This window comes from Odocoileus virginianus, chromosome 11, assembly GCF_023699985.2.
Source record: "Odocoileus virginianus isolate 20LAN1187 ecotype Illinois chromosome 11, Ovbor_1.2, whole genome shotgun sequence".
In the NCBI taxonomy this organism is placed as follows: domain Eukaryota; kingdom Metazoa; phylum Chordata; class Mammalia; order Artiodactyla; family Cervidae; genus Odocoileus; species Odocoileus virginianus.
Window position 1 is genome coordinate 41,835,759 of NC_069684.1, and position 11,063 is coordinate 41,846,821.

General features: G+C 40.1%; 1 long non-coding RNA gene across 1 annotated transcript; it reads right to left on the minus strand.

The window, feature by feature from the left end:
* On the minus strand, positions 1-8,702 carry LOC110125250 (uncharacterized). Its single transcript, XR_002310002.2, has 3 exons — positions 8,192-8,702; positions 7,471-7,542; positions 1-776 (listed from the first exon to the last, which is right to left on the minus strand). It is a non-coding gene; the product is annotated as an uncharacterized lncRNA (long non-coding RNA).
* Between the last annotated feature and the right edge of the window lie 2,361 nt (positions 8,703-11,063).

Below are 11,063 nucleotides of genomic sequence, written 5' to 3' on the forward strand. Positions count from 1 at the left end.
TTCTGTTCTTTGGGGGAACTGAAACTTACACACAGAGGAAGCCAATATTCTAGTTACAGTTAACCCAAGATCATTTATTCTCGCCAACACTTGAGAGCTTTTAAAAATTGTAACAGCATCTGGTGATGGCCCTGAATTATTCCCTCCCCAGCAAGGGTCTGCTTCTCCTGGTTAGGATTTTCATTTCTCTCAAGGGCAGTGCTGTTCTGGGCTAAGCCACTTCCCCAAAGGAGGAAAAAGATTGGGTGGGTCATCTGGAAATATTCCCTGAGGTTATAGGCCACCACTTCCCCTTCCTGCTCTATTGAAATGCAATTCCCGGGGCTCTGCTGAGGACTCCCTGACCAAGTGCTCTCCAGTCCCCAGGCTGGCCCTTTCGTGTGTCAGCCTGTGACTACTCATCAGTTTCAGATTTTGCCTGTAAGAAAGTCCTGGGAAAACCTGCGGGCTGGAATCCTGACTCATGCCCACCACCCCAGGACAATAGCAGAGGCAAACGACCAAGATGTTGGGGCAACAGGGTGTGCTGCTATAAATGGAGATAAGTTTAACTTTCAGCTTTGTAATACTGACAAGGCACATGCCAAGAAACTCACTTTTGCTCAGAAGCAGCTTGTTATTGCCAAATATCCTGTTCATCTGATTGAAGAGGAGATTCTCTTTGTAGTCTGAGACTCTGTCCTGACTGTGGATGCCAGCTGAACAGAATCTACCCCAGGATGAAGGACAGAGATGGGGGTGTAGAACTGAGTTGATGTTCCTTTGCTCTGGAGCATCTGGTCAATGTTGAACGATAAACCAGCAGTTAGCACAAACATTGACACACACACACTGACGCAAACATTTATTCAATTGGCTTTTTAAAAAGATAAATGTGGGATTTAAAATAATTTTTTAATTAATTTATTTTTGGCTGTGCTGGACAGCCTATTCATTGCTGCATAGGCTTTTCTCTAGTCGTGGTAAATGGAGGCTACTCTCCAGACGCTTCTCATTGTGGTGGCTCCTCTTGTTGCAGAGCATGGGCTCTAGGCATGCAGGCTTCAGTAGTTGCTGCTCGCTGCCTTAGCTGCTCCACTGCATGGGGGATCTTTCCAGATCAGGGATCGAACTCCTGAATCCTGCATTATTAGGTGGATTCTTTACCACTGAGCCATCAGGGAAACCTGTATTCAGTTTGTTGTGCCCTTTGTTCTCTGTTACAGAGTCATAAATGTCTCTGTATTTATTGGGTTTTAGAAAATAGTGAACTTGGAATTTAAAAGGTTTGAATTTAACCCCAGGTCCTCAGCTCCCCTTGTGCCTCAGTGCTAAAGAACCCACCTGCCAATGCAGGAGAGGCAGGTTCTATCCCTGGGTCAGGAAGATCCGCTTGAGGAGGAGGAAATGGCAACCTGCTCCAGTATTCTTGCCGGGAAAATTCCAAGGACAGAGGAGCCTGGTGGGCTATGGTTCATGGGGTTGCAAAGAGTTGGACATGACTAAGCATGTGTGTATGCCTGAATTTATAGCTATGTCTATTTTCCATGGAAATGAAAATACCACCTTCAGAAGGTCTCAGCAGCTAATGTTAACCCGAAATTGCTCTTTTTTAATTTTTTAATTAATTTATTTTAATTGGAAGATAATTATTTTACAATACTGTGATAGTTTTTGCCTTATAACAACATGAATCGGCCACAGGTATATATGTGTCTCCCCCAGGTTGAACCCCTACCCCCCACACCTCTCTTTCCACCCCATCCCTTGAGTTGTCCCAGAGCACCAGCTTTGAGTGCCCTGCTTCATGCATTGAACTTTCACTAGTCATCTATTTTGCATGTGGTAATGTACATGTTTACCCTTGCCTTCTCCCACTGAGTCCAAAAGTCTGTTCTTTATATCTGTGTCTCCTTTGCTGCCCTACTTGTAAGATCATTGGTACCATCTTTCTAAATTCCATGTATATGCATTAATATGCAGTATTTGTCTTTCTCTTTCTGACTGACTTCACTGTATAATAGGCTCGAGTTTCATCCACCTCATTAGAACTGACTTAAACAGGTTCCTTTTTGTAACTGAGTAATATTTCATGTGTATACAGACCACTGCTTCCTTATCCACTTATCTGCTGATGGACAGCTCGGTTGTTTCCAAGTCCTAGTTAATGTAAATAGTGCTACAATGAACATTGGGCTACATGTGTCTCTTCCAGTTCTGGTTTCCTAGGGGCATATGCCCAGCAGTGGGATTGCTGTTGGACACCCAAAATATCCTACCCTCAGAAACTCTAATACAGGGCTATTTTGTTATTCTTATCAACTGTAAAGTACACTGTGATACCTCCTGCAGTGTGTATTCCAGGAAACACCATTTATGTTGTATTCCACATGAATCATGCCCCTTTGGGTTATACACAGTGTAATACTTTGGACACTATAATGTGACATTTGTTCAAGAAATAGTTACTCTATCGTTAAGCTAACACAATTGTCTCAAATACACATAGCAATGTTGCAAGAAGAAATTACCATCTCCATTTTACAAATGGGAAGTCAGGGTTAGTAAAGCTTATTATGTTGACCTCTCTCCCCCTCTAAGAAAGTCAATAGTTAAGGATGAAGAAACAGAGTTTTGAAATCTGTTTGATCCTAAAATGTGGGTTTTCCCCACTACTCTATGAATATTGAATACCTTAGCAGTAAATAGGTAATCCTTCACCAATTCAACAGATTCTTATTGAATGCTATTAAAAATAACAGTAAAGAATTATTGACATGCACTAGGTATACCAGCCTGAAGATAAATTGGGAAACAAGACCAACGTTGTCCATGCATGCATGGAGCTTTCTGGAAATGAAACATTAGGCAAAGAAGTCAACAGCTAATACATTTGGGTTTCATATGTGACATACCTTGTTCAATGTGTTTTCAGATCAGTTCAGTAGCTTAGTCGTGTCCAACTCTTTGTGACTCCATGAACTGCAGCACACCAGGCCTCCCTATCCATCACCAACTCCCGGAGTTTACTCAAACTCATGTCCATTGAGTCGGTAACGCCATCCAACCATCTCATCCTCTGTCATCCCCTTCTCCTCCCGCCTTCAATCTTTCCCAGCATCAGGGTCTTTTCAAATGAGTCAGCTCTTCGCATCATGTGGCCAAAGTATTGGAGTTTCAGCTTCAACATCAGTCCCTCCAATGAACACCTAGGACTGATCGCCTTTAGGATGGACTGGTTGGATCTCCTTGCAGTCCAAAGGACTCTTAAGAGACTTCTCCAACACCACTGTTCAAAAGCATCAATTCTTCTGTGCTCAGCTTTCTTTACAGTACAACTCTCACATCCATACATTACTACTGGAAAAACCATAGCCTTGACTAGACGGACCTTTGTTGGCAAAGTAATGACTCTGCTTTTTAATATGCTATCTAGGTTGGTCATAACTTTCCTTCCAAGGAAAGTCTTTTAATTTCATGGCTGCAATCACCATCTGCACTGATTTTGGAGCCCCCCCAAAATAAATTCAGCCACTGTTTTACTGTTTCCTCATCTATTTGCCATGAAGTGATGGGACCAGATGCCATGACCTTAGTTTTCTGAATGTGGAGCTTTAAGCCAACTTTTTCACTCTCCTCTTTGACTTTCATCAAGAGGCTCTTTAGTCCCTCTTCACTTTCTTCCATAAGGGTGGTGTCATCTGCATATCTGAGGTTATCGATATTTCTCCTGGCAGTCTTGATTCCAGCTTGTGTTTCATCCAGGCCAGTGTTTCTCATGATGTACTCTGGATATAAGTTAAATAAGCAGGGTGACAATATACAGCCTTGACGTACTCCTTTTCCTATTTGGAACCAGTCTGTTGTTTCATGTCCAGTTCTAACTGTTGTTTCCTGACCTGAATACAGATTCCTCAAGAGGCAGGTTAGGTGGTCTGGTATTCCCATCTCTTTCATAATTTTCCACAGTTTATTATGATCCACACAGTCAAAGGCTTTGCATAGTCAATAAAGCAGAAATGGATGTTTTTCTGGAACTCTCTTGCTTTTTCAATGATCCAGCAGATGTTGGCAATTTGATCTCTGGTTCCTCTGCCTTTTCTAAAACCAGCTCGAACATCTGGAAGTTCACAGTTCATGTATTGCTGAAGCCTGGCTTGGAGAATTTTAAGCATCACTTTATTAGCGTGTGAGATGAGTGCAATTGTGTGGTAGTTTGAGCATTCTTTGACATTGACTTTCTTTGGGATTGGAATGAAAACTGACCTTTTCCAGTCCTGCGGCCACTGCTGAGTTTCCCAAATTTGCTGGCATATTGAGTGCAGCACTTTCACAGCATCATCTTTTAGGATTTGAAATAGCTCAACTGGAATTCCATCACCTCTAGCTTTGTTCGTAGTGATGCTTCCTAAGGCCCACTTGACTTCCCATTCCAGGATGTCTGGCTCTAGGTGAGTGATCACACCATCATGATTATCTGGGTCGTGAAGATCTTTTCTGTAAAGTTCTTCTGTGTATTCTTGCCACCTCTTCTTAATATCTTCTGCTTCTGTTATGTTACCATTTCTGTCCTTTATTGAGCCCACCTTTGCATGAAATGTTCCCTTGGTATACTTACACTAATCCTGTGAGGTAGATATTATTTTTCTGTTTTACAGATGAAGAAGCTGAGGAGCAAGAATAATTTGTCCAGGATGACATTTCTGGTCAATGACAAATCTGGAAGTAACGACCAGGGAGTCTAGCTCTAAAGGGCACTTAACTACCAGCAACACTAATGATGATGTAAATCACCATTTTATGAATGCTATAGTAAAGGCTATAAAAGAAAGGCATGGTGTGAAAGCATATAATGTATTTATTTTTATTCAAAGGGCATTAGACTCTCACTTTTTATTAAAATCCATACATGCATTTAAAAGGGAAAAAGTTTAGGAATATGTATGCATATTTATTTTATATCAAATTCTTAAGCACTATTTTCTAGGAGTTCAAGCAACTTTAAAAATTTTATTATGATCTTTTGTAATATCTAATTTAAAAAAAATAATCATCTATTAATTTTATCATTATAAAAATGTTAGTACCCTTTTAATCTTGGGAAAATGCTATAAAAACTGAGTATTTTGATGAAGAACTTATCCTTCAGTGGGGCTTTGGGGGGTGGCATGGGGAAAAACCTGATGTCCAAGGGGAAAAAAATTCACAGTGAAAAAAATCTTTCCATGATTCACCTCTGTGTGAAAATACATAAAAACCACTAAATTTTTCAGCTAAATATTGAATGTGTCCCATGGCTTCAGAAGATCTCACATTACACTCAAATTTTTTAATTCAAAAAGTTTGGTTTAAATCAAATAAGATAAACAGCAGTAAACACCTGTCTTCATGGGAGGTATGTTATAAGGAAAAGCCAATGCCTTGTAACCATTCAGAAGTGAAAGTTGCTCAGTCATGTCTGACTCTGTGACCCCATGGACTATACAGTCCATGGAATTCTCCAGGCTAGAATACTGGAGTGGGTAGCTGTTCCCCTCTCCAGGGGATCTTCCCAACCCAGGGATCGAACCCAGGTCTCCCACATTGCAGGTGGATTCTTTACCAACTGAGTTACCAGGATTCTTTATTAGCTGAGCTACCAGGGAAGCCCTTCCCTGTTTACCAATTGTGGTTAAATGCTTTTTTGGGTAATAGAAGCAGAGGTTGTTTTTCAGAAGAAAAAGACAAAGTGCTCTGATTCCTTAAGGGCTGACATAGAGGAATAAGCCCATGTTGCTATAATCTGTGGAAAATAAACTTAGTATGTATCAAGGAGGGCACAGCAACTCTCCTGGAGAATCCCATGGACAGAGGAGCCTGGCAGGCTACAGCCCATAGGGTTGCAAAGAGTCGGACACCACTGAAGCAATTTAGCACATGCACACACCCACGAATGTACCGCTTGGTGAATTTTCACCAACTGAATGCATCCGTGTAGTTAGCACCCAGATCAAGAAACACTGTTATTGGACCTGAGCATCTTCTCTTCACTACCTCTTAAGAGTCAAAGGTAACCTCCTCAAGGTAGATCCTCTCCCAACTTCCAACAGACCAGATTGGTCCAATCTGTTTTTTATTTCTACCTATAGGATCTTTCAGTATGTTCTCTTTTTCAGTTGGTTTCTTTCACTCAGCATTTCATCTATGAGACTCATCCATATTGTGGTGTATAGATGGCTCATCATCATTGCTTTATAGGCAACCTGTTGTATGCACAACAGTTTTTGGTTATATATTCATTTTCAACACATAGAGCTAAGAATCATTTTTCAGTGGTGTTCAGGCTTTCTTTCTCCAATTCACTAACCCCCTGACATGGAGTTTCCTAAAGGAGTTTATCAAGGAAACTTTTCACTATAGAAAGGAAAATGTTGGATTCCCGTTAATTTTCATTTGTTTAGAGTTTTCCACAATGGGAGATGTTAGCAGGGGAAATATAACATTGTGGGGGAAACACAGCAAATCCACTCTTCGTCATCCAAAGTTGCCAGGCCAGTGTAACTGACATCCTGTGTAAGTCCCTAGGTACTTGAAGACAGGAAAAGATGCTGCCATCTCGCTGCTCCAAAGAAAGTTGGAACCAGGCCCAGGTGTGACGTGGTTTAAATTGGCTTCTAGTCCTGCCCCAGTCTCCTTATCATCATCTGCAGTCTCCTATTGCTCACTGAGACGCCTGGGATTATGACCCTCTTCTTTATCAGTAGATACACACCACCTAAAAATGACTTAACTGAGTCATTTCCCACTATTTCTCCATCACTTACCAAGCCAGTTGAGATCTTAGAGATACTATGAATAAGGCAATTTTCCTAGATATGCTATTACCTTTCATGGGAAATTGTGTCTTTCTGTCAGAGATACTTGGAGATTAAGTATCTAAGGAGATGGATTACAGAAGGAAATGGCAAGCCACTCCAGTATTCTTGCCTAGAGAATCTCATGGACAGAGGAGCCTGGCAGGCTACAGTCCATGGGTTGCAAGAGTCGGACACAATTTAGTGACTAAACCACCACCACCAAGGATGGGAATATGAGTTGACAAATCTAGTAAGATAAAGGAAACCCTAGTGAGACTACGAATCTTCTACAGGCCATGGAAAAAAATTTGTAATTCCACACGAAAGAGTGTGGTCTGCTAATGCCATCAACATTCTTCCACAATGGTGAGGTCAGTCACGTACATGGTCATTGGAAGAGCCAGAAGACTGGTGTTTCCCCCCACCCCCCCGCCCCAGATCTCCCTTGATCTGGTATTACCATGGTCACATCAGGGAAATACCCCTTACCCTGGTACCCCCACTCCAGGCTAATGAAGCCCTGCAGCTCACCGGGAGTCCTGGGCTGCCTGGTACAGGTCTTTAAAATACTGGTGTTTCTTCCTCCTTTTTAGTTAGTTATTTAATAAACTTGCCTTGTACAAAGCAGATACTCAACAATAATAATAATACCTACCTTTCCCAGGGATATTAGCATTTTAGCAGTGGATCCTGAATGCCTCAGTCCAAAGAATAAATGTCAACTTTACTGGTTAGAATAAAAATAATAACAGGCATTAGTTTTCCAAGCATTTGCTATGTGCTAGGTACTACGTGAAGCACTATAAATGCATTATCTTATTTAATCCTCCATTATTCTTATTTTATGAATGATGTGTGGAGCTCTAATAAATTTCTGAAGGTCAGACAGCTGAAAAGTGGCAGAATTGTAATTCAATTAAAGCCAAATTGCAATTCAATTAAAGCCAAACCTGTCTGATTGAAGAGACAAGTTCTTGATCATTACAACATAGACATTGTCCTTTGGATTTTCTTTTCTGCAGTAACAATTCTGCTTTTCACAGTTTTACAGTTTGCAGCCATTATTTCTTTGCTCCATCACATATTGCTGAGCTTTTTTTTTTTTTTTTTCTCACACCTGTCCCTGATGCCATATTCTCTTTTTTTCTCACTGGACATAATAAACAGCCAGTTGTTTAAAATAATCTCGATTTTTCAGGTTTATGAATTAAAACACCCTCTAGAGAAAGACTTTTCTCAGCTCTTGGCTTGATTCCTATTTATTAGGAAACATTACTTCTCCTTCCTATTTAGTCTCCATCAGTTTGACTTATTGGTGTTATTCACTGTCATTCAGAAACCTGAAAAGAGAGTTTTAAGCACTTGACTTAAATTACCTGCCGAAGCTTCCTACAGCAAGGTCAAGGCAGAAGGTGAGATGGGGTAGTAGCCCAGGACTCCAGCCAGGTGAGTTGTAGGGTTTCATTAGTCAGGACTGGGGGAACAGGTCTCAGATCCCATTTCTGAAGCATGGTTATGCAAGGATGTTCCCTTCACAATGCATTTGGGTAATAAGGTTAGGCAAGTTACAGGCGATAAAGCCAGGCTGTGGCAAAATCTTAGTTATGATATAAGGTTGAGCCTTTGTGTCATTATTACCATAGTCACTTGAAAAAAAAACAAAAAAGCCCCACTAAAGTAACAGCATTGGAGACAATAAGATTGCTGACATTTCCCTTATTGCACAATCTTCCTAGAAATCCTAGGGCCTGACTCTCCAATTGTGGAATTCTTCAAAAATTGAGATAGTCCAGGAAGGAGAGCCTTTAGAGAAACATCCTTGAAATCACAGTACAGCAGCTGCCAACTATATCTAAACACAGAGCCCCGTGGCGCCGGCATTCGCGAACACTGCACGCACTGCGTTGCTGCGGCAACTCTTATGCAGCTTTGTGTCCAGGTCATGTATACTCTGTGGATGTTTCAGAAGCATTTGTGGCTCCATAAAGATATACAGAGGAATATGCAGTGGCTGAACTTTTGGCCAAAGGAGATCTTGGAAACCTGTATGGTGACATGGGGAAAACTGGATCTTTGAAGTCAGACTTCATGACTTTGATTTAAGAAGAGGCTCTGGTATCAGCTCTACAATCCTGAACAAGGCAACTGACGTGCTTAAGCTTCAATTTTATCATCAGTAAAATGTCATGCACACAGCCTATAATCAACACCGCATACTATTGTTGGCTCATTTTAAGTCAGTTTTCCCTCTAGACAACGGCCCATAAAAATAATGATCATGCTCATTGCTATATTCTATCATGCCTAGTATAGCATCTGGCAAGGACTAGGTAATCAATAAATAGTTATTAAGTGAATAAAAGCTCTATAACAAAAAAATCTACTGAGATTTTTATTAAAATTAGAGTTATATAGGATTGGATTAATTTTAGGAGTATTTATATTTTATGATCATAAATATATCTTAATGTTTTCTGTAATTTTTTCAATAAAGTCTTATAATTTTTTGCTATAAGGCCACACACATCTTTTGTTAGGTTTATTCCTAGGTATCTAAAATTTTTATAACATTGTAAAGCCTTTTTACAAAAAATCACATTTTCTAATTCTTTGTGTTGATGCTTAGAATTGCAGCTTAACTTTGTATATTATTTGTTCATTGAGTCACCTCTTAAAATTGTCATTAGTTCTAATAACTTATCTGTAATTTCACTGAGGTTTTCTACTCAATTATATCATTTGCAAATAAAGATGATTTTGTTTCTCACTTTCCAGTCCTTATATCTTTTTTCCTTTTATTCCCTATCTTTTTTTAAACTATAGTTAATGTACAATATTATATAGTTATAGTTATTATATATTGACTCACAATTTTTAAAGATTATACTCCATTTATAATTATAAAATATTGCCTATATTCCCTGTGTTGTACAGTATATCCTTGCAACTTATTTGATACCTAGTAGTTTGTACTTTTAACCCCCTAGCTCCATGTTGTCCCTCCCCTCTTTGCTCTCCCCACTGGTAAACACTAATTTGTCCTTTATATCTGTGAGTCTGTTTCTTTTTTGTTACATTCACTAGTTTACTGTACTTTTTAAATATTCCACATGTAAGTGATATCATACAGTATTTGTCTTTCTCCACCTGACTTCACTTTGCACCATGCCTTCCAAGTCCATTGACACTGTTGCAAATAGCAGATCACATTAACAAACTGAAGAATAGCAATCATATGATCACCTCAACAGACAGAGAAAATGCTTTTGATAAAATTAAGCATCCATTTATGATTAAAAAGTGTTCAGAAAGTGGGTATAGAGAGAACATACTTCAACAAGATAAAGGCCATGCATGACAAACCCACAGTTAATATACTCAATGGTGAAAAATTAAAGGCATTTTCTTTAAGATCAGGAATAAGACTAGGATGTTCACTCTTGCCATTTTTATTCAAGGCAGTTTTGGAAGTCCTAGCTATAGCAAGCAGAGAAGAAAAAGAAATAAATGGAATTCAATTGGAAAAGAATAAGTAAGATTGTCACTATTTGCAGATGACTTGATCCTACACAGAAAATTCTAAAGATGCCACCAGAAAACTATTAGAGCTTACAAATGAATTCAGTAAAGTTGTAGGATACAAAATTAATATACAGAAGAGAGAACAAGATGGCGGAGGAGCAGTTGAATGTGGAATACATCTCTCTCCATGGATACATCAGGAATACACCTTCAGACACAGAAGTGCATGCAGAATACCATATGAGAGTGGACAGGAGTACCTGACCAGTGGAAAAGAATATATAGAATCAAGCAAAACTCAGTAGGATGAAGGAAGCAGGGGGAAAACAGGAGTGTTAGTAGGACTGGACCTGCCCTCAGTGGGTGGGGCACTGAAGCAGGGGTCCAATCCCAACATTGGGGCAATTGTCTGAATCAGAGGAGAAACATTTAAGGCTGAAAGTGAAACAGCTGATCTGTAGCAGCCTAAATGGAATGAGAATCAGACAGTCCTTGTTGCAGCCATACATACCCCGGACAGGGACACAGGTGCCCTGGAAGGTGCAGCAGCTGGGAGCTGGAGTTTAGGGATTGTGGAGCAACCCCAGGGCAAGGGATGCTGTTGACTGTGAAGAGATGGATAGAGGGGATGTGAGGGAGGAGATTTTGATGGGAAATGCCTGTAGAGGAAAGTTAGGCAGCCATGGAAGCAAGGCGATACTGCTGAGTCACACGTAGGGTGTGGAG